This window comes from Jaculus jaculus, chromosome 15, assembly GCF_020740685.1.
Source record: "Jaculus jaculus isolate mJacJac1 chromosome 15, mJacJac1.mat.Y.cur, whole genome shotgun sequence".
NCBI classification, from domain to species: domain Eukaryota; kingdom Metazoa; phylum Chordata; class Mammalia; order Rodentia; family Dipodidae; genus Jaculus; species Jaculus jaculus.
Genome location: NC_059116.1, coordinates 44,268,177 through 44,294,020, shown reverse-complemented (window position 1 = coordinate 44,294,020; position 25,844 = coordinate 44,268,177).

The following is a 25,844-nucleotide window of genomic DNA, read 5'->3' as shown; positions in this document are numbered from 1 at the left end:
CAAAAGAAACCTAAAACAGACCTTGTGCCACTCACTTCACCATTCACCCATATCCATTGCTCTTTCATATTCTTCTGCAACTGTCTACTATTCCTTAATACTAGTATTAAAATAGGCTTACCAACATCCTATAGTCTTATTCTCCATAGTGTAACTACCTTGCCTCATAAAACTGATACCATATACTCTGACCTGTGCCTTCTTTTTGTCTAGTGTTACATAGACGTTACCCATGATACTGGGACAAATAGAAAGAGTGAGAGCTCCCCTTTCCAACAAAGAACAAACTAACTGAATACTTGATCAAGGAAAGAAATGAGGAGTGAGAAGTTTAGGGCTGTTATGAAAATAATTTTTACTTCACAGTGATACAAAATTGTCTTCTATCATTATCCCTTTCCCCCCTCTCAAGGTCTGTCAGCCCCTTTAGGGAGCAGGGACAAAGGAATATTAGAAATATACACATGGATACAAAGTATGACTCAGTGACAAGAGTGCATGCATAAACTTTAAAAACATTGTCTTCAATACACAGAACCACACACAAACGCACACTTACACACGCACACATGTACATACTTGCACAAGCATACACCTATAAAACAGAATTGTGCAGATAGACAAAATATTTATTTTGAGGCTATTTTATTGTTAAACTACAAACGGCAATTAATTATAATAGATAAAATTTTAATTACTAGTGGTTTAATATCAATTCCAAAATAAATGCGTTTTGTTTTGTAATGATTTTGCAAATAATTAGAAGGTTTTTGGTGACAACTTTATGGTAACAAAGAAAACAGACACATTTGTTCACATATGAGACAAAATAGAATTTAAATTAAAATCTGTCTTTACATGATGATCCAAGGAATGTACATCAGGAAAGTACAGCGATCATGAGTACTTAGGCTTTTCACATCAAAGCAGAAAAGAATGCAAGGCATATATTAATCAATTAGGAAGAGGACATCCAAAGCAGTACTCAATCATAAGACACTGTAATATTAAGCTTTTAATAATAGAAAACGAGGGACCAAGTAGATTAGTGGAAAGATAGCAGAATTTCCATGCATGCTCAAAAAATAAAATTCTTCTCAAGTGTGCATGGTGGTTTCTTGAGATGAGATGACACGCTACATAACAAAAGTCTTACAAGTGTAAGAAAATCAAAATGACATAAATTTCTTTCTCAGTACAATAGTGTGAAATTATAAATCATTAACTGTAAGAAAATGGAAAATTCACAATATTTGTGTGATGTGTTGTGTGTGATGTATGATGTATACACATGTGTGTGGTGTGGTATGTGTCATGTTTGTGATGTGTGTGCTGCTTATGAGGTGTGGTATACATATTTGTCTGTGGTGTGGTATTTGTATGTTGTATGTGTGAAAGACAGAGATAGAGATAGAGAAAGGGAGAGGTGTGTGACATACGCATGTGTGAATATACATGAACATACTTCATGTGTAGACTTGGGGAGTACAGAGAAGAATATTTGGTGTCTTCTATTGCACATAAGTTAATTTGCTTGGGATGAGGCTCTTCCTCATGAAGGTGCTGCTGTACATCAGTGAGACCAAGAAATTATCCAGTCTATGCCTTTTCCCCACCTCCAAGACTGTGGCTCCAGATGTGGATGGCCATGTTCAGCTTCTGATGTGGTTTCTGGAGAGTTGAACCTGGGTTGGTATTCTGTGAGATCTCAGATGCCCTCCTGCAACCTCTGAGCATTTTCTCCAATCTGAGAAAATAAAATAAAAATGATTTTAAAATTTCCAAACAAGACTAAGAAGAGAGAAAGGACTCAAATAAAACAAGATGCAATACAATATATTCTTCAGAAATTCAAAAGTATCCCAATGAGAATTATGAGTAATTATGCCCCAAGAAATCAGTTCATATAGGACAAATAAATAAACTTCTCAACTGACTTAGCCAACCTGAACCAAGTCAAACAGAAAGAAAATGTCTGAATAGGTAAATTTTAAAGAAAGATTGAAATGATGATATCAAACCTTTTAAAATAAAATGCTGAGGTGAGATAGAATTAATGGTATGATTGTATTAAACATACAAATGATTGATAAAAATATTTCTTTAAACTTGTCAACAGAAACAGAAACAGGGAACAATTCTACAAAATTCAACTCAAAATCAGTTTGCCAGTAGAAAACTCGACTTCAGTACATTGGATAAACATAGAAGCAAAATTTTTAATAAAATATTAGCCATATAATTAAACAACATATCAAAGCATTTATACATCATGGCCAGATATGGTATGTCTGTTGAATAATTATTTCATCATAAACAAGAAAGTAAATAAAGTTGTATGTTTACCTCAAGAGTTGAACAGGAGGCATTTTAGCATCTTTTCAAAATACAATTTTTGATAGAACCTGTATGTTCTTTTTGTAGACCAAGGACAATTTATGTAAAGCACCCAGTGACATCATAGTTAATGGTGAAAAATAGAAAACTTATTTAAAACATCCATTCTAATAAGGCAAAGATGACAACTCTCTCCACTTTTCTTCCCTGGTTTTGAAGTTCTAAAAAGAGATATTAGAAAGGAAAATAAAAGGAATATCAAAGAGGAAGAAATTTGCTCTTAGTTTTCAGATAACAGGATGTGTATGTAAGAAAAGCTAAAAGCACCATGAACCTACTAACTTATAACTCAATGTCCAAAGGTGGGTTTGTTTATACAATGAAACCAATGTATGAAATAATACAAACCAGGGCTTTGTAAAGAACAAAATGCTTATAAAGAAATTAACCAGGAAAGTAAAATGTTGCATGATGGAATCTCAAAAAAACAACCAGTGAAGACACAAAAAGAAAGATTTGAAATGATTTTAAATGATTACTCTAGCAAAATATCTATCGCACACAAAGTAATAAACATATGCAATTGAGGGACTCTTAAAATCCCAGTGGTATTTCTTGCACAAATAGAAAATATCCTAACATCCATACAGAACAACTTTAAAATAAAAGTGTCTCAGAATATCTAAAACGAAGTTTGAGAATGAAAGAATGAAATTGGGGAATCACAACTTCTGGTTTTATATTATATAAACATAAGAATTAAAATATAATAATATTAGCATAAATTAAACATAATCACATGGAACTAAATACTGAGCTTAAGACATAAACCTATGTTTACAAGAAACATGGACTGTCTCAGAATGATCAAAATGACACAGTGAAGTCACTCTTTTCCATTGGAAGCCTTCATCACCTCCAGAGTATATAATGCATCTCTCTACCTTCCTTCCTTCCTTCCTTCCTTCCTTCCTTCCTTCCTTCCTTCCTTCCTTCCTTCCTTCCTTCCTTCCTTCCTTCCTTCCTTCCTTCCTTCCTTCCTTCCTTCCTTTCTTTCTTTCCTTCTTTTTTTCCCAAGGTAGGTTCTCACTCTAGCCCCAGGCTGACCTGGATTTTACTATGTACTCTCAGGGTAGTCTGGAACTCATGGTGATCTTCCTACCTCTGCCTCCCAAGTGCCCAGCTTTGTAATACCCTTTTCTTAAGCTTGTCTCCCTTAGCTCCCGATCTTAATCTATACTAATGTTATTTCATAATAAGAAACTTAGCTCCATTGAAAAACAGACACAATGGACAAAAGAAAGTGTTGTCAGTAGTATCAAGAAACCAATGGTCTTGTTAAAATGTGAAGTTAAAGATGATTTCAAGAAAGTAGAAACTATGACAGCATGATAGTCCTTTCATAAAAAAAAAATAATAATCAGGCTGGCTCTGTTTGTGTAGATGAGCAGAACCAATAGAATGAATATATATTACAAATGGGATTTGTTAGACCAGTTTACACCATATGGGCTTAGCAGTCCTACAATGTTTGTCTATAGGCCAAAAAGGTTGAAAAACAGGTAGCTGCCTAGTCCATGAGATTGGCTACCATAGCAGTCCCAATCTGGTGGTAAAGGACTGAAAGATTCTGGTAGTTTCTGATATATAGTCCATGATGCAAAAATGGAAGCCAAAGAAGTTGAATTTTTAGTTCAGTGAAGGGCTCTGGCAGCAGGATTATTGCCCCACCAACGAGGAAGGCAGGAAAACTTTTCCCCTCATGCCTCTCATGTAGTTTGCCAGTGGAAGGCTGCCCATTCTGGAGGCAGACATTTTCTATGAGTTATTCTTTCCTCAAAATGCTCTCACAGACCCACCCAGGAGCATACCACTTAGTTCATTCCAGATCCAATCATGTTGACAATATAGATTAAACACCACAATAGTTTTATGAATATTGTGACTACTTCTATTATTCATGTTTTATATTTAAAGCTGGAAGAATGCAGTAAAAATAAATAATAAGCTCTATGGTGCATACAAACAGAATCATTGCAATTACCACTTGCTTTACTAAGCCTAGAATGTAACTGACACAAAAATTCATGTTACACAAAGATGAATTACAATGTCATGGTATTGTACTGCTTTTTCAGGATAAATAATTTGAAACAACAGGGCGTGGCTACATGAACCAGATACTTGACTGACTTTGATATATTATGAAGCCATGTAGATGTGAGCTATGCCTTGGTTCTGGTACATAGGAAGAAAAACAAGGAGAAGATAAATATTGATCTAGTCATTCATTAATTTGTATTGCATTTTGGTTACATAATATCCTTATGCATATTTGAACACAGATGTGAAGGTTCTCAAATGGAATTCACATATTCAACATATCTCTTTTTTTAAAAAAATATTTTATTCATTTATTTGAGAGAAAATGTGTGTGTGTGTGTGTGAGAGAGAGAGAGAGAGAGAGAGAGAGAGAGAGAGAGAGAGAGAGAGAGAAAGAGAGAGAGAAGGAGAGAAGGGAAAGAGAATAAAAGCACAGGGTATCTAGCTACCACAGTTATCTCCAGACACATACATCACTTGGGCATCTGGCGTTATGTGGGTACTGGGGAATTGAACTCCCTTCCTTAGGCTTTGTAAGCAAGTGCCTTAACTGCTGAACCACTTCTCCAGTCCTTCAAGAAGGTTTTTTTTTCATTATTATATCTGTCTATTTAGTATATTGATATGGTTCCATACTGGAGAAAGCATTTAGTATAATCTTATTTTAAATCACAGATGACTCATGTGTCCCTGGTAAGCAAGGTAGAACTATATGAAAACCATGATAATAACACTTGTAATTGTGATGCTAGACACAGGGAAGGAAATCAGGTAACCAAGAGACACAATTATATGAGTTTATAGGCATTTATTTTTTTTTTATTCCTAGTGGGACCATCAATGTTTTTTGTTTGTTTGTTTGTTTGTTTTGTTTTTGTGACTGAGCTAATAAGAAACCAGTTTGATGCCTCTGATTATGAACATTTTATAATCTTGTTGCTAAGTGATAAACGAAGTAGAAAGACACTTTAGTATCTCAATGGCTGCCTGAGTGTGCTGAGTCAGTCTACAATTTTATAGTAGGTTATGCTGACTTGAGAAGCAGTACTTTGTATCTATTTTAACAGGTTTATGTTGATTCTTTGGGCTTCACTTTTCCTATATGAACATAGGCCATTCATATTGTTTTACAAAATTAGTTCTAGGTGGGTAATTACAGAAAACTTACATCAGTGCAGCTGTGCATATTCTAAAATGAAATAATGTATACAAGAAAGCACTCCTAAAGAAAAAATATTCAAGAGTGAGAGAATAACTGACATTTTCATAAAAAGATAGAGACTGCTAACACCATCATTTGTATCAGCAATGCTCCTATATTTTAAGAGAACAGAAAGTTCTGAGGTTGGAAATGCTATACTATTTACTCATTACTGAGCTGCCCACCATACCACAGCCAATGTTGTTTATGTCTCCCTTAATGAATGCCAGACAGCAATGAAAACAGAGAGGATAAGATGGGCCCAAATAGTAGGGTAACATGAATCATCATGATGGATTTCATTAATTAGGCATTGAAATTAAAAACACTAACCTGTGAAAAATTGTACCTCTCAAGGTAGTTCTAGGACATCGTCTGTTCTAATTTTGATAGTTAAATTGACAGAAATGTTTTAAACTATAAAATGGAATGTAAAAGAAATATGGTGACCCAGAATAAAAATCACAGTGAAAGAAAAAGAAGCCTTATATCATTTTTCTTTCTTGTGGATGCTTTGAATAGACAAAACCCACTTGGAATGCTATGGAAACTATCTATATATAAAAGGCTAAAAAAATTTCTGACCATCATTCCATCAAAGAGGCATTTGAGTGGATGTTCAACCAATGTTTGATTATGAGAATTTCTTTCTAAATCAGCTACTGTGTGTTGAAAGATCCTCTGATGAGCAAATAAAAGGGAGGAAAGTGGGAACTCAGTGATGGCTAAAGAGGGATCTCTAAATACATAAAAAGCAGTATGTGCTCAGGTACAATATAACTTGAATGAATGACTGCTCATGAATCTTGACATTAAAATTACAAGGAATATTTAAAAATTTACTTCTATTCTTAAATAAATAGATTAAAGAGCATAATCATTATCTTTGGCATAATTATATCATCAAGTCTGAACAATAGCAAAATAAGTAGTAAGAGTTGTAGAAAGAGCCAAAAGATAACATTCGTCCTGTCCATCCCTTCAATTTAATATCATTCTTTGACATGTGAGGTTGACCAGTTGACCATCTCTTCAACTTCCTTGTTATGATATTGATTCTGTTCAGTGAACAGTTGTGCTAAGAAGTAATCTGAGGTAGGAAGAAGGTGAATAAGAATTTTTCATTCCTCATTTCTTGCCAACAACACTGCTTATAGAATTGCTTGCCTCTTCTATTGTTTTTCTTCTATTTGCTTTTCTTGTATGTCTCTGCTGCATTGGCCTTTATTTCTTAAGAACTGTTACAAGATTCTTTAGAATTAAGATTTTCATTAGAGATGAGAGGTGATAAGAGAACTGGCCACAAAGATGACTGGAAGTATCCTGTACATTTCTAGCAATATTACAATAATTCAAAAAGTAGAGGGACTTTGAATATGAGGCCCAAAGTTTACTGTGGTGAACATGGACTGCTTGAAAGGCTGTTCAAATTTTTAGCAGTCAGATGGGAGAAAAGCAAGCAAGCAGTAGATAATTTGATTCTAGATATATTTTTGAGGTGACATGAATAAAATCTAGGAATTACCACATGAAGAAGAGAAGGAAGGTAGGTATAATTTTCTACTGACATACTTAGTTAATGCTAGAATCTTTCACCCTGGCAAGGGTATATGGAGATTGTTGGTTGGATTCAGGTGTCTCCCATAAACTTAGGTGTTCTGAATGTTAGGTTGCCAGCTGATGGAGTTTTGGGAATTAGCACCTCTTGGATGCAATGTAGTGTTGGAGCAGGCCTATGGGTGTTATAGCCAACTCCCCTTTGCCAGTGTTTGGCACACTGTCCTGTTGCTGTTGTCTATCTGATGTTGGCCAGAAGGTTATGTCCACCCTGTGCTATTGCCATCATTTTCCCCAGCTATCATGCAGTTTCCCCTTGAGTCTGTAAGTCAAAATAAACTCTTTCTTTCTTTTTGTTTCCCACAAACTGCTGTTGGCTGGGTGTTTCCTGCCAGGGATGCAAACCTGGCTGCGACAGAGAGTAACAATTATTTTTCCTCACTAGCCGGAAAGTGCAGGGTTTAGAAGCATGCAATAGGCATAAGACATTTTGGGATATTTATTCTACTTGAAATAATTTTACAAAGACCTTATGATGCTTAATTCTGTTGTCTACTTGATTAGATTAGAGATCACATAAGAGGCATACCAGATAGACATGACTTTGAGGATTTTAGAAGAAGGATCAACTGAAGGCAGTGCGGATGACCCTGCCATTGGTGTAGTGTATCTAATGAAGTTCCAGAAGAACATGGTATCTTTTGCTTGGCTGCCCAGGCTACTTGCTGTTTCATGCTTCTTACCTGGATGCTTTTGCCACTAACTGCTGCATGCATCTACCTTGTTTTGACTATTCTTCATGGACACTGGAGTCAAGTTTCATCAGTCTTCCAATGTGGACCAGCAACTCTCCCACAAACTTCTAGACCTTCCTTGCTATATTGGGACTTGCAAGGCATCCAGTCACATGGACTGAACATCTACCAAATTCTCCAACTCTCCAGCCTGCATTAAGGTTTATAGACTTAGAGGTTATAGGGCTTCTAAAACTCCTAGCAGCTATTACTGTACAGACCATATCATTCATAACCTATAAACTAATACTATAAATTTATCTTTGTAGTAACATTTGTCCTATTAGTTAGTTTCTCTAGAGAACCTTGACTAATACAGTATATATATATATATATATATATATATATATATATATATATACATACATATATGTCCTTTCTTAAATTAATAAGTATTTTCATAACAGGGAGGAAGGGAAGGAGCACTTCAGTCTTAGAGTATGGCAGTAGGAAATGAAAAACAAACCATATTGTAACTTATAACATGATCTCTCAAGCCAACTATCACCTACAATCCTTACTCCTACTGTTATTTAAGTGTGTCATTAACCAAGATTGAAAGATGAAAGTAAACCAGATTACCTCATCAGTAGAAGTCAAGTGATTCCAATGCTGTTGTTTGAATGTGCTTATCTTTTGCTAAGCTATGCCAAGAGCTGGAAACTGTAAGCAGTTCCCCTGTTTGTAAGTTAACAACTTAGTGTTTTAAAGTCACCAAATGTTTACCTTCAGTGTATGTGTGTATGTTTATTCATGGCAACAGCACATATCTCTGGTCTCTGTTTCTACAGAGGAGAAGCCATAGCATATTATATAGATTAGAGAAGGAAAGTTTGGAATACAAGCCTTTTATACAGGACGGTAAACATGGAAACTTTTTGTCTAAAGGGAGGTATACATTCCTTGCACAGGGCAGCTGCATTCTGAAAGGGACACTCTGTTGGCTCAGGCAGCAAATAAGACTATTCAGGACTTGGAAGAAGGCATTGTGTTGATCTTCTAAGTCTGTTTGCTGTACAGATATCTCCAAGATAATTCAGAGAAATAATACCATCTCTGTGCTCATAAAATATGGAGAAAATAAGAGACTCATGGAACATTCCTCTCAACAAGCCAATAAAAAAATCTAATTACATATTAGTTATTGCCCCAAGAAAAAAATGACAGTTGCTTCTATTTTGTATATGACCTGATATGACCCAGAGTCACAATATCTTTGTATGCAAATAATATACACCTTTAGGATATAAATTCAAAATGTGTATTTATAAAAGCATGCTTCTGCTTCTGTGTTTGGACTTTTTCTATATACACACACATACATACACACAAAAATCTCTATATGCCATTTGACACTACAAACAATTTTTGAAGTATGCATGAGGAAGAATCATTATGATAATTTAAAATAGAAATTACATTGATGGTAAGAAAGAAAATATTTTTCAGTATACATGTAAAACATGTATACAATAAACTCTAATGTCTCTGCTCTAAGACTGTTCTCTATGAATATTTTCTTAGAAAGGTAACACAATTCTTAAAAATGTGCATTTAGTTTTCAGTAACTGCTGGAAGTATGAGGCATCTGCTGAAACAGAGAGGGCTATCAAGGTATGGAAAGAATAAAAGTTGGTTGGATCATGTAAACCACTCTGAAGGGAAGATTTTCATTTCTCTCACTAATAAGAATAAGTTACAGTCAAGTTGCAACAAATAAAGGACATATCACCATATTTGCTGAAGAAGTCACTGGTTGGTGTTATCTGTGACTAGATTTAGTGGAATCTTTCTTCTCACTGAGTACCAGAAAGACTTTTTGTCTTCCAAATAGTCTAGGTCATTCCCAGCATCCCTGCTGACTTAGCATCCCTGGAGGGCTAGACTTATTCCCCTTTGGAAAGTATTCCCAATTCATATATCATCCAATCAATAATGGACAAATGAATTGAATAGGGAATACTCAAAAGAAGAAACACAAATTACCAACAAATATATGGATAAATATTTGATGACACTAACTATCATGGAAAAACATCAAAACTATATTAGATTCTATATTTTGGTATTCAGGAAATACACCATCATGAAAATAAATGACAACAAATACTGGTGAGGATGTAGTATAAAAGGAACCCTAATTTGCTACAAGAGAGAATACAGCCTCATATAGAGCTGATGGAAGTAAGTGTAGAAATTCCTCAAAAAACTAAACCAGATCTTCACATACAGTGAAAATCAACATGCCATACTCAAATACCCATGTTTACTATGGAACTATTCACAATAGACAAGAGTAGATGTCCATCAACAGATGACTAGATAAAGAAAATATGGGATAGCTTCACAGTGGTGATTTATTTAGCTCTGAAGAAGAAATAAATTATATACACATACATATGTATATGTACATACATACATACATACATATATACATACATACATATGGCATGGAATTTGGAAGGGGGTTATTTGGTGGAAAATAGGGATTAGTGGAATGAGGAAGACATTAAAGTAATAGGTGAATAATATGACCAATTAAATAATATTCATGGGTAAAAATATCATATAGTAAGTCATTATTTTATATAATAAATGTTTATAAACTAGATGATTATTTTTAATGGACACAGCAATGTGATGATATAAAGTGGCCTGAGGGAAAGGAATGATGATACCAACATGGTTATTTATGAACTTTGTACATAACTAATAAAAAAAGTGAGAAAAAATAAAAATTAAAAAAATGTTAAAAAGTGAGACAGGAAGGACAGTCTGAACAGAAAACCGGATGTGTTAAGTATACACATATACACCCGGAAGGATTAAGGGATTGGACTCAAACCAACAGAGAAGTTATTTGTCAAAAGACACAATTAAGAACAACAAAGCAAACTGCACAATGGATGAGGTTTATTGTACTAACCACAAAGAGCCCTGATCTGAATATACAATATCCTTATACATGTTTTAATAGGGAGAATCCAGCCGTAAATATGCAAGTAATTAAGCACACGATTCACAAAAATTATAGCCAAATGACCACAAAGATACTCAATTACATTAATAATGAGAGGTATTCAAATGACAAGCACAATGGGAGAATTTACTGATGAATATTTCATTCAGTGCACTTGTCTATTCCTGAATATGAAAACTTTTCCTTTAAAAATGTGAATGGGATATTACAGAATTACATATAATTGCCTAAAGCCAGATTTCATTCAAAGTAATGGCAGAGATGATACAGAAATCAGTTTAAAATATGGGGACACATAGTAATGGGTAGTTAAAAAATGTAGCTATACTAGGATTACATACCACAGAGAGCAGGAGAACTACAAAAATCTTTCTATGAATTTAGCAGTTGTGTCACAACAGACATGTCCTGTGTCTCCTTGTCCTTACAATTTGAGCTCAGCATGGATGCCTCTGTAGTTGTTCTGAACATTCATTCTCATTGCTTGCAGGAAATAGTAGATAAATTATGGAAGGACATGCAGGGAAAGAGAGCATTGCTTCAAACTTCGAGTTCATTATTTTATTTTGTGTTAGCTTGGGAAATTTATGTTTGAGAAAGAAAAGTTGCAAGGCCTAATGATCATAGGATAAATATAACCCTCTCTTAGTTCAAAGAGATACTTAACTAGGGTATGGTGTTTGTTTCTCACTTGGAATTATATCTTCTAAGATATAATGGTGGTGGAACAATTTTGTCACATTGAGGACATAGGCAGCAATGGATGCTCATACAGAAAGTATTGGAAATTTTTCAGTTGTTTAGGAAATGTCTGTCCAACTTCACTTTTTAACTTTTAAATGAAAAAGAAGTCAAGCTTTCACAGGATGAGACAATTATTTTAAAATAACTGAACTCAACTCCACTTTATAAATGGACAAATATAGTATTAGCAAGGTCTTTGAACTTCTCATCTTCTATATCACATCTTTGTCTTTGCTCATTAGATCTTTCTCTTCATAAAAATGCTAAAATCTCTTCCCCAACTGCATATAACAGTGGAATATTTCATTGAATCACTTACAAACTAATGGCAATAATAATTACATATTACATATAATGACATAGGCAAAAATGTTAATAACAATAAATATCAAAGAAAATAGTTCCAGATGATGACAGCAGCCTGAGCATTCTGGAATGCAAGAGCAGAATCATTTATAACCTCATTTGGTACAGCTGTGGTGGAACAAAGTCACTAAGGAGTGTTTAAAGGGGCCATTTTTAGGGTTCCTAAGAGTAGCTTCCCTGTGGCTCTATTCTTGAAGCTAGTTGACTTACTCACCCTCTGTGCACATTCTGTATGAGCACCTGATCCCCCAATTAAAGTTTACACCTGCAGAGGCCAAACTTCCATCCTGCTCAACTTTTGCTTTTAACCCTCTCTACAACTGAGAGAATCTTCTGTGAACACAGGAGCTGCCCCTAGGAATCTGAATTTACAGAGAAAAGTAGCATTTTACAGTAATACATTATCTTTCTCTTCTTGGGGTTACCAGGGCAACCTTGTGGGCTTGGATGAAGAGCTCATGCCTGTGACACTGAATGGCCGATCTTTGTTCCAATCCCAAATAAGAAACCATGGATCAGGGACAGAGTAAAACCTGCTAGGTGTCCAATTTCGAGAGACAGGAGGTGAAACATGGAGGGGGCGAGAAGGAAGGTGCCTCTTTCCTACATCCTACAGCACCTGGGCTGAGTATGAGAGATAATTTGTCAGTCTTCATTTTGGTTTTATTGAAGCCTAGAATTGAACATCATTACAGCCACATCATCTTGACCACCTCAGATCTCTGCCTTTTCACATTTCATAAGTTCAAAAGTTCCTTTTGTAAATAGGGTAACATCTTGCTCAGTGTGACCACCATAATTATGAGTAACAACACCTGAAAAGATGGAGCAGGCTTTAATTTCTGCAAAAGAAGTTGATAACAGTGTGATTATGCCTCAGTCATCAAGTCTAGGCCAGGCACATAGACTAAGAATTTATTTTTAGATTACCAGAATTTCCACATTTGATATGCCATGCTAAATTTGCACTGATGTCTTCCAACTGTGTAACCTAAACCTAATTTGATGACACTAGTCCCTGGACACTTTCTTATTTCTTGCAATTTTATTTTCTTGTGTAATGACTTGAGAAAAAAAAAGAGGTTTCAATAATGAAAAAAATAACTTGAGTCATGTTGTAAACAAAATATGGGTCTAGAAAGAAATATTTGTTTATATAGCCAAACTTTCTAAATTTCTTAATTACTTGCAGTGACTTTGGTCAAATTTACTTTGTGTGTCTACTATATAATAATCCATCATGATTCAGATTAGGAAATTATACCCAGTAAAGGGACTATGTGAGGATCAGTGTGTGTCAGAGGGAATGACACCATAGGTAGTGCTAGTAGTAATAATAAGGGTATTTATTATTAATGCTATTGCATGGTTCTAGACACTCTGATAGGTGTTGTACTAACCCTCATCTCCATTCTGGATGTTTTTCTTACCATGTCTACTGAGGTCCTCACATAGAGGCTAAAACATAATTACCACCAACATTCTCAGTAGAGGAAATATGATAAATAACTTGCATTACTAAAGTTGTATCAATTTAGGATGGGTAATCAATAAAAAATACTTTAAACATATTTTCCCTTTATTATAGATTATTATAAGCATTATCATTCATGTATTATATCTTTTATTTCCTAAGTAGAGAAATGCATGAATAAGTTGCAACTTGTTGACAGCATTTTTTTGTTTTGTTTTTAGTTAAGAAGATTTACTCACTTTCATTGATTCTATTGTATGTTTCTGTACTATATCCATATTTTCAAGTAGTTATTTGTATTTTTTATGAAAGACATTATCTTAGTTGAAAAAAACTGAGTCTAATAAATAATAAGACATTCATAACTTTATCTGATTTTTGGAAATAGTAATATGATACAATTCCAGGAAGAAATCAGGATTTGATCAGTAAACCACAGAGAAGAATATGGTTAATTAAATTGATTATTTTATCTAGATAATAAACATTTATTAAATAAAACTTTGAGGAAAAAAAAACACTAAAGTCATCACACTTTCAAGACTTTTCCAATCACAGAAGAATGTGATGTGATGTTGTTGTGTGGGTATAAGGTGGAAGGCATTCATAAGCGTTTAGATTCAGTTAATGTTGAGCTAATTTTAAGGTAAAAATATATTCTTAGAAATATTGTTTACACCTACCCCTAATTAATGGGCCCCAGCTTACTTTATTTTATTTCATATTTCATTTTTATTTATTTAAGGTTGCTTTCTCAATCCTTGTCTGGCTCTAAAAGGATTTAAGGAAGTAACAGATAACGAGCAAATATGTGTTACTCCTCATATTTCATCTCTGTATTCAGATGCTGAAGAACATTTCCTTCTTTCCAAACTTAAATATCACACAATGTTATTATTATTATTTTTTTTTTGTTATGTAGCCCAAAGGAGGTCTTCATAATAGCATCTCCAGGGTTGTCTGTGACATGCAAAAGCCAATAAAAATAAAATAAATAAGCATGGTAGATATAAACACACTTTCAATAAGTTCTTTTCTTTTATTTTCTTTTTTTTATTTATTTTTTTTAGTTTTTCGAGGTAGGGTCTCACTGTAGCTCAGGCTGACCTGTAATTCACTATGAAGCCTCAGGATGGCCTCGAACTCACAGCGATCCTCCTACCTCTGCCTCCCAAGTGCTGGGATTAAAGGCGTGCGCCACCACACCCGGCTAATAAGTTCTTTTAAATTTTTATGTTGCATTCTAGGAGCAAAGGATTTGATTGCAAAATTTGAGTCATTCAGACTTTTTTCAAAGAATTTGTTTTGTATGAAGTATATGATAAGTGACTTTTTAGAAAGTTAATAGGATGGAAAACATTTGTACAAGGTATTTGAATGATTTACAAGTATTTCTTAGTTTCCACAAGATTATTCAATTCATCCTAATTTCAATATTTCAGTTTATACTGCCTCCCCCACACATATCTTGTTTCTCTAGCCACACTTCACTTGTGAAAGACCTTTCCAATATTCCAAATGTATAGACTCAGTTAGGAAAACATAAAATGCTATTATGAAATATCTCTGAGTGTCACAATATCAGAGGATCACTTACTATACTGCAATACCATAATAGTTATTGTAAAATTAATATAATATGATATGATATGCAACATAAGATATATGCTATATATTATATTATATATAATAATGTATAACAGCAATGGTTAATAGTTATTGGTGAAAGTTGAGATGAAATTTTGAAATTTGGTTGATTAACAATATTTATATTTGTGAATAAATAGAAGCTGCCATTCCCCTAACTCCTTGACCTCCTTTTATCATTGTGTCATTTTGTTATTGTGCACAGTTTTGATTTCTGAACCATTCTGCCAATACCCCAGGAAAGGCCCAGAGGCACATTTATTTTTATTTCAAAACAGTACATAAAACCCTGCTTATGACAGGGCTGAAATACAAGGTGGATGAGTTTGAGGGGTGAACTGAATTGCCCCTCATATGCTTCTCTTCATGTGAACTTAAAGATACGCCCTCATGTTGGGAAGGATAGGTACCTGTGGTGATGGTATGATACTGTCTAGCTAAAAGCTTGTTACCCGCAGTCTTGCTATTTCCATCCTCTCTCTCCTCTCTACTTGTTTTGGGGCATTTCACCTAAATCATTGTTTGTGGAATGGTCCTTTGTGAATCATAATCTGCTCTGATACCACTATCAGTGAAAATGGTGCTGTCAACATTTATGTCAACACTGAGGTTGTAATTTTTGACACTAATGTTCCTGGGTTTGATCTAAACCTCTCTCCTCACATTGACAATGCCGCCTGTCAGAGTCCCTTCTCCCTGACACTTCTAAGTGACTAAGGACTTGGTGGATCTCACTCCAGGAAGAAATCTCATTCTATGTTCTCCCATTAAGTCCATGGCTCATCTGAAAGCACTCTCCACGTTACCAAGAGATGGATGAATATAGAAGAATAGAGAGTTGGGTCAGCCATAGGTTGCTATGTAATTTCATAAATATCTGTGAAATAAGACAGACCAGTGGTGAGTTTCTCCTGAAGGCTGGAGCTTGTCAAGACTTAACACATAAATCTCAAGACCCCATTAGTGAATGTAGGTCTATCATAGCTAGCTTCTTTCAAATCAAAAAATTATGCTCTAATATTTTATGATTTGTATGAATAAAGTGCTTCATTTTAAACAATTCTGGCTCATGATAGTCATCACTATGCCCCAACTATGTTATGTCCTTTCCTTAATCCATTTCAGTCAAATATTTCATTCCCTCAGAAGTGAATTTTATTTCTCTAGAACTATTAGACTAGCAAATATTAAAGAAGTTAAATATTATATAAAATTAGAGAGTATTGGCAAACTTGGTACAGTCATATATCTCTTCTGATGCTGTAAATAGGTATAAGCATTTTAAAAAGCAATTTGGGATTTTATATAGAAAAGCAGGAAAAATATATACATATCCTTCCCTGTAATTTCACACTTGGGAATCCATTCTAAGAAGATAATTCACAGAAAATAAAAGCTGGGCAGACAGGAACATTTATTGCAATATTATTTATAACGATTAAAATTGCTTGTAAGTTATGTCCAATAAAAAGGACTGTGAACAGTATATTAGATGAGATTGATTAAATTGTATGAAACATTAAAATATACAAAAACCTATTTTCTACCTCTGTGACCACATCTCTTCAATCTCCTGTTGGAAGTGCCTATTTCTGTGTAGTCCAAATATAAACATTTCAGGATGCATTTGTGCACTTTCTGGAGTACTGCACCACCACTGAGCATACATCCATCCTGGAAAACTTCCTAGTATAATATGTAAGCATCTTTATATTTCTATCACCAGACCATAAGCCATTTGTGGATAAGAAGTATGCCTTTTATCATTGAGTTTTTGAAGTCTAGAATATTAAAGTCTTTTAGTAACAATTAACTGCTCTTTTTTTACATGGGGAAGCAAATTAATTTCCTTTCTTTATAACTAACAAAAGCAAAATAAAAAGAACACATAATATAGTAAAATATTTAGGTGTATTGATTATGAGAATAGTACCCAAGTAATACAAAAAATGGAAGCAAATAATACAATAATTATATTGTTGTAATTATGCATAATTTAAACTTGTTTATCATTTCCTTTACTGTTATAATGAATAAAAAATATATGATATGATCAATAGTGGTTTTCTGATTCAGATTCTTTTAAATAAGAAAATCATTGCTGAAGTTTATTTTTTAGTTGTGTGTACATATTATATGTGGTGTGTTGTGAATGTGTTGTGTGCATGATATATGCACATGTGTTTGCAGATGAGCACAACACATAGGTGACTGTGAATGCCAGAGGAGAAGTCAGGCTACAGCAGCAGGGAGACTATTTACTATCATATAAGGATCTCTTGGGCAGCTGGCCACAAAGTCAGAAACTGTTGGGGGGTGTGGCAGAACCTTAGTCTATGGAATGTTCAGGTGCTTTGGGATAGTGGAGAGGGCCCACAGGTCCTGATTCCTCTGGGCAAAGATGAGGCACACTAGGGAGGACCAGCTCCGGGGCCAGAGTGGGTTCGGGATGATAAGGCCAGCTGCAACTCCAACAGCCCAGGTCAGCTTTGTCAAAGTCCCAGCCCGTGTTTAGCAATGCCTGAAAGGCAGTGGTTTTTACTGATTCTGTAATTTGTTGTTTTTGCAAGCCACAGTGATTCTCAAGTGTCCGTTTCCTACAAAACTGGGATTACAGACATCCATGGTCATCACCAGGTCATTACATGGGTTCTCAGGAATCTCAGGTGGCTTCCGGCCCCGCTAACACTAATGCTTGTTTGGAAAATATTCAACCACTGAGCCATCTCTCTCTAGCCTCTTTTTTGTTTGATGTTCATCATTTTTTGATATTTTTACATGTACATATGTATACATATGCTACATTTTGGTCACATTCAGCCTACACTAACTTCCTTTCTTATCCCTCTCAGACCCACTGTACCTCTTCTTCCTACTACCGACCAGTGTCTATGCCACAGAAGAGGATGACTCACCATCTGACACAAATTTTAACTGTCAATAGCTCATCAGACAGGAGAGTCATCTCATAAGCCTCACCCTGTTCTTAACGGGTTGTTTCTTAACCCCATCAAGTGCAGGCTGTGTGCAGTAACCACTGATAGGATGTGTTCATGAGTATGATTTTGTTAGATCCAAATGCCAGAGTTCCAAAGTACAAATCCTCTTCCTCTAGCTCTCACATTTTTTTTTTCTGTCCTCTCCTCTATGATGTTTCCTAAGCCATGGAAGGGATGATATAGATATCTTGTGTGATGAGCATTCATCAGTCACTTTTTCTTACCAATTCAATCAGTTTGGAGTCTGTAACAACCACCTCCTACTTCCACAACTATATAATTTTCCGACCATGTATAAGAGCAGAAATAATCGTTCCCTATCCTTTCATACTTAATTTTTTATGTAACACCTTTATAATTCATATTATTTGAAATGAGAAAACCATTATTTAACTCATTTTAAACTGCATATTTTCTATATTTAATATTGAGTCCTTGGACAAATCAATAGATTCATCTGAGATACAATGTACTCATCTTCCAAATGGAAGTAACAATACCTGCCTCACAATAGTATAATTGAAACAAAACTGATGACAGTAAAAGTGCCAATCCAAACAAGACAGACTGAGCTTCTATTTCCTACAGCTTAGAAATGATTCTGCAGGGAATAAACAGTATAGAAAATTTCAGTTAAAAGCTCCCAAAAGAATAAAAGAGACAATACTGTATATCCCATACTATGTGTAAGAAAAAAAATACAATATCTGATTTGCTTCTATTATCCAAGGGAAATTTTTGACTTCACACCAATATTCCCCCACCTAAAAAACAGGTAATAGTCATTATTTCTCTATATATGTTGTGTGGCTATAATGCTGTATTGTTATACACACACACACACATGCATATATATATGAAATACATGTATGTATTCCCTAGTTTTAAGAGATTACATTTCAGCTTCAGATTGTGTAGTGCCAAACATCATAACAATGTTGATTAATTTCAACTTATGTATTCTCACTTCTTTCGAACACAAAGAGGTCACCTCGTATTTCTTATATGCATGGTAAATCTCTCTATGTTATTAGTTGTGTTTTTATCTTATCCGTGGAATGTATGTTTCATGATATTTAAATAGCTCCAGCCTCTGTATATTATGCTTCTCCTTTGCATATATAATTTTTACAAAGCTTGCTTTATAAAATGGTCACAAGAAGTTATGGGAAAATAACCATAAATATAATAGTCATGCTGTACTTAGAGATATTTAACACAATGTATTATATATGGAAGTTTTCATTTGAGGATTTTGGACTGCAGTTCATGGTAAATAACAAAAATTGCACAGGGGTATTCTGGGTCTCTGATTTCCACAAACACCTGCAGTCATGGACCCCAGAACTGGGATGTTGAATAGTTGCATCACGCAAAATGCTGTCCTCAAGTTTCCATGTTGAACAATGACTTCTCTTGGACTTGATATCTACTGGCCATATGACCTGTACTTTAAATTTGGCTTTTTAAGGGCCATAGAACTAGAAGTGCAGTGTTTTCCTTTGGAGTTTGCCACCTGTCACTAATACAGGTGCATTTGAGATTTATTGCTGACGTCTCTTTCATCAGGACATAGTTCCTTTTTTGTTGAGTACCATTCCATTGAAAGGTTGGTTCATATTTAATTAATCCGTTTATCAACTAAAAGACATTTTTTTGTTTTCAGCTGTTGCCAATTATGAAAAAGGTGGCTACAAAGATATATTGACAGGCTTATATGTGAACATAAGTGTCCTTGCTCTTGAGTCCTTGCTCTGACAAGTACAGGTATAAGGTTAATATGCAAATATAGTATATTAAGTTGTTAAGATGTCATCTTCCAAAATAACTAACATTTTGCCACCCTACAGGCAAGATTACTATACACTTTTGCTGTGGATTTGTATTGTTAATTTCCCTCCCCCCTTTCAGTGTATAAAGGTGTATAGTGTATAAAAGTGTATAGCTATAGGAGCTTGCTTTATCATGATTTTTTAATAAGTATATTAAGCTTCTTTTAGGAATGTATATGCCATTGAAATGTATACTTCAAGGCCTTCTGTTTAGCATTCATATTTCACTGTTTGATATATACATTTTGTAAAATGAAATGAACAATATGTTTTCAGTACTTAGTTCAACTTTAGGTTAAAAATTATCTCTGGGGCTGGAGAGATGGCTTAGCGGTTAAGCACTTACCTGTGGAGCCTAAGGACCCTGGTTCGAGGCTCGATTCCCCAGGACCCACGTTAGCCAGATGCACAAGGGGCACATGCATCTGGAGTTTGCCTGCAGTGGCTAAGCAGCCCTGGCGCGCCTACTCTCTTCTCTCTCTCTGCCTCTTTTTCTCTTTCTGTTACTCTCAAATAAATAAATAAAAATAAACAACAACAACAATAATTATCTCTGATATTTAATTCACTGAAGTTTCTTATTGAAGATCAGCTCAAGAAATGGCCATTTGGGGAGTAAAGAGGATGTCAAAAGATGAGATAAGATTCAAAAAAACCCGAATGCCTCAATCTTTAACTTTTCTGATGATTTCAAGGTTTTTGAAGTGACAACATTCACAATAAGAATTATCAGCTTCTCAAATGAGGCTCTATACTATATTGATGCAATCTATTTTAGAACTGAATTATAGAAAACTGGGGTTAATAAACCAGAAAATATTTTTAAAGGTATTTCTTCCCTCATTTCTGATAAGGCTTTACATGTTGTGCAGATATATTTCTCACATTCTTAGTCTAAATATTCACTGAAAGTTTACCATATATCTGTTGCACAATAAATATTTGTTGAACTAGAATTGGAAATAAATGCATTACAATATACATTCAAAATAAAATATATAACTTACATTAAATCATTCATATATGCCATGTCTGAAAGTCACACAGGGACACTTTATTAAATGCTAAAAACATGTTTGATACAATAGATGCTAGACAAAAATAGGATGAATAATCCAAGCCCTCAAGCCCTTATGTTTTGGATTGAAAAATACATACAAATGAATAAAAGTACTAACTATATAGGAAAGAGAGCTAAATCACATTCACACTTGTGCACAAGTAAATGTAATAACAGGTATGTCTCTAACTACACCAAATTGTATCCCTGTGGAAACAGACCATAATGTGAGTATAATAAACAGAAAGATGAAGAATGCCAGTTATTGTCCTTGGCTGAAAGAACAGTAGACATGAGATTCAACACAAGTCAGGAAAGTAGTTCTCCTAAGGTCTCAAAAGAAAACATGCCACTCAGAACAAGAAAGGTGTAGAGTTTGTCTTTGTTAGCTGAACCATGTTTTAGGTCAAACAACAATGGTTGAGTAGCAGGGTTGATTTCCTGAATGCACCAAGGGGAGCTGTGCTATGCTAGTGACAGCAGAGTAGTAAGCTGACATTCAGAAGTCCTCATGGCCTGAAGAAGTGCTGAGAATCTGATACATAGCTAGTCACTGGGTCAGTTTAAATAAAAATATTTAATCCTTTTCTTAGAAAGTGTTGAGTACAGATATAAGGGCTTCTGCTAAGTACTCATTACTTGTCTTGACCACAACAAAGGCAGTCATAACTCTGTTTAGGAAATCAGCATTTAGGAAAGGCTTGCATTAGCCATTGGCTGAGGGACCTCGTTTTTTTTTTTTTTTGTTTTTTTTTTTTTTTTACCCACACCATTACTTTACTTATATTTTATAGGTTCAGTCAACTAATGTGAGTTTTTTTTTTTTTTTTTGGCAAGCTATAGCTTTATTACAGTACTTCTTGATTTCATCAATAATTCCATGGCTACTTCCAGTAGCTCCTTCCTATTGATAAGCACCAGTGTCTTGGTCCTTACAAAGAAAATGAATGATAGCAGCATATTATATATACATGCATAAAAATATCACAGTAAAGCCCATAATTAAGCTGGGTGTGATGGCACATGCCTTTTATCCCAGCATTCAAGAGGCAGTGGTTAGAGGATCACTGTGAGTTCTAGGTCAGCCTGGGCTAACTAACTAAAAAAAGAATAACAAAACAAACAAACAGGGATTTCATAGTTAAGCGCTTGTCTATGAAGCCTAAAGACCCTGGTTCAAGGCTTGATTCCCTAGGATGCATGTTAACCAGATGCATAAGGGGGCACATTCATCTGGAGTTAGTTTGCAGTGGCTGGAGGTCCTGGCACACCCATTCTCTCTCACACACACACACTCTCTCTCTTTCTCTCTCTGTCTCTTTCTCTTTTTGTCGCTCTTTTTTTAATTATTTTTTTTTTATTAATTAGCTTGGTATTCAGTGAATACAGTCAATTTGGTACCATTATTAGGCTCATCCCTTCCCCTTGGCCCCTCCTTGTTGTGGTATATGGGTCATGCATTCTGGAGTCAGCCCACAGTTATGGGCAGGATAAATGTCTGCATATCATGACCCAACAAGTGGCTCTGACATTCTTTCTGCCCCCTCTTCTGCAAAATTTCCCTGAGCCATGTTGGGATCATTTTTGGTCTGCTTCAGTGATGAGGTATTGGGGGTCCTCTGGGTCTCTGGATCTCTGATTTGGTAGGAATTGATTTTTCTCTCTACTGATTTTCTTTACCCTTGTGCTGGTACTCAATTCACCAAGAAAACAGCACCCTTGGGTGTTTTGCCAATTGTTCTTAGTTTCAGCTTGGGCCATTTTGAGGTATAATGGGGTGGCTCCCTCCTTAGGATCTACATCTATCTGAAAAAGAGAAGCAGATTCTCCAACGGAGAGTAAGTTAACACCAGGGCAAATGAGATAACCCTTACTTTTTACATAGAGAATTAAACAGGTGTAGACCCTCTTGTAGCCCAGGATTGGCGGTAGCTTAATAGTGGAGAGTGGGCTTATGTTTGGATATGAATCTGACTTGTTTCCCAGCTCCAGCTATGGGTCCCATACCACTGAGGTGATCAGTTAGCTGAATCAAGAGCAGTTGGTTTCCCACCATGGCTCTGAACTACTATTGCACTTGTGTGAGCATCACAACAGGTTATTTTCTGCTAAGTAGGTCAGACCATGAGTTGCTTGGACAGATATGGGCATTTTCCCCTAGTCGCCCATGTAGCACCTACTGGCACTAGACACACTGACTGTCTGGGGACTGACTCTCTTAGAGCTTCCAGCCATGCCATTCTATTTTATGTGTCAGCTGCATAAAGTGTCTTCGGCAGTAGGGTGTTACCACTCACCTTTGGTGTGTCATCAAGTACTCTGACAGAAAACTGTCTTTTAGGAAACAGTGTAGGTCTCTCTGATCAAAAGCTCATTGTGGATGATTGCCACATGCTGGTACTGGGAGTTACAGGTCACTACCCACTAAGAAAAGGAAGAAAAAGATAATTAACATAAAAGAAATAGAGAGGAGAGAGAGAGAGAGAGAGAGAGAGAGAGAGAGAGAGAGAGAGAGAGAGAGAGGCTATAGAATATTAAGGTTAGTCTTCATCATACCCTCTCCAGTGTCTTGTGGGTCAGGTGTACCCTCTAAGGGCCTGTTGGAGGTTCAGACATTTGGTCTGCCTCTTAGGATGTAGAATTTTATGGTAACATTGCCATTCGGGTCTAGATTTGTGTCCCCCACCCACCCTTCCCTTTCTTCCCCACCCCTCCTATTGTCTAGCCCATGAGACGCTTGCTGGGTATGTAAGACATCATGGGTAGACTCAGGTTAGGTGCTATAGATGAGTGAGACTATGTGACATTTTTTTTTTTTCTTTCTGTGATTGCGTAAGTTCATGGTGAATGATCTAGACCAGGTTCAACCATTTTTCCTCAAATTTCATTGTGTCATTTTTTTCTTACTGCTGTATAGATTTCCATTGTGGAGATATACCAATCTTAGTTATCCATTCTTCTAGTGATGGACACCTGGGTTGATTCCAGCCCTTAGCTATTATGAATTGAACCGCTACAAACATGGTTGAGCAAATCTCTCTCATTTGTGGTTTGAAGGTTTTAGGGTAGATGTACAGTAATGGAATAACTGGGTGTGTTGGTAACTCTAATATATATATATATATATATATATATATATATATATATATATATTCAATTATTTATTTATTTATTTATTTGAGAGCAACAGACACAGAGAGAAAGACAGATAGAGGGAGAGAGAGAGAATGGACATGCCAGGGCTTCCAGCCTCTGCAAATGAACTCCAGATGAGTGTGCCCCCTTGTGCATCTGGCTAACGTGGGACCTGGGGAACCGAGCCTCGAACTGGGGTCCTTAGGCTTCACAGGCAAGCGCTTAACCACTGAGCCATCTCTCCAGCCCTGTTGGTAACTCTATATTCAGCTTTATGAGGAGTCTCCAGATTGCTTTCCAAAGTGGTTGTACCATCTTACATTCCCACCAACAGTGGATGAGTGTTTCTACTTCTCCACATCCTCGCCAGAATTTATTTTCATTAGATTTTTTGATGTTTGCTATCCTTACTGGGGTAAGGTGGAATCTCAGTTGTTTTAATTTGCATTTCTCTGATGATTAGGGATGATGAACAGTTTGTTAAGTGTGCATTTGCCATTTGTATTTCTTCCTCTGTGAACTGCCTGTTCAGCTTTTTATCTCATTTTGTGAGTGGGGTGTTTGACTTTTTATTGCTGAGATTTTTGAGTTCTTTCTAGATTCTAAAGATTAGGTCTCTGTTAGTTGGATAACCTACAAATATTTTCTTCCATTCTGTGGGTAATCTATTGGCTTTGCTTATTGTATGCTTGTCTGTAAAGAAACTCTTTAACTGCATGTGATCACATTGGTTGGTTGACTATTTAAGATCGTGAGCTACTGAGGTTTTGTTCAGAAAGCCTTTTTCCATTCCTATATCATGGAAAGTACTTGTTATGTTTTCTTCCAGTAATAGTCGAGCTTCTGGTCTTATATAGAGGTCTTTGATCCATTTGGATTTGAGTGTAGTGCATGGTGAAACATGTGGATCAAGTTTCAGTTTCCTGCATATGGTATCCAGTTTGTCCAGCACCATATGTTGAAGATACTGTCTTTTTTCCAGCCTGCATTGTTAGGGCCTTTATCAAATATCAAGTAGCTATAGTTGCTTGACCCAAAGTCTGGGTGCTCAAGTGTATTCCATTGTTCTATACTCCAGTTTTTATGCCAGTACCATGCTGTTTTTATTACTATGGCTTTATAATATACATTTAGATCAGGTATGGTGATGCCTCCAGAGGTATTTCCTTTGCTGAGGATATGTTTGGATATATGAGGCCTTCTCCCTTTCCCTATGAAATTTAAGATCATTTTTTCTATCTCTGTGAAGAACGTCATTGGGATTTTAATTGGAATTGCATTAAATCTGTATATTACCTTTGGTAGGATTGCCATCCTCACAATGTTAATTCTGCCTATCTAGGAGTATTGGAGGGCTTTACATTTTCTCAAGTCCTCCTCAATTTATTTTTTGAGTGTTTTATGTTTTCTTTGTATAGATCTTTCACTTCCTTGGTTACTGTTATACCAAGGTATTTTATTTTATTTTTTGTTGTTATTGAAAAATGGAACCATGTCCCTTATTTCATTTTCTGTATCTTTGTCATTTGCATATAGAAAAGCTACTGATTTTTGTGCATTGATTTTGTATCCTGCTATAGGAGATAATCACCTTCATGAGTTTTGGGATGGAGTC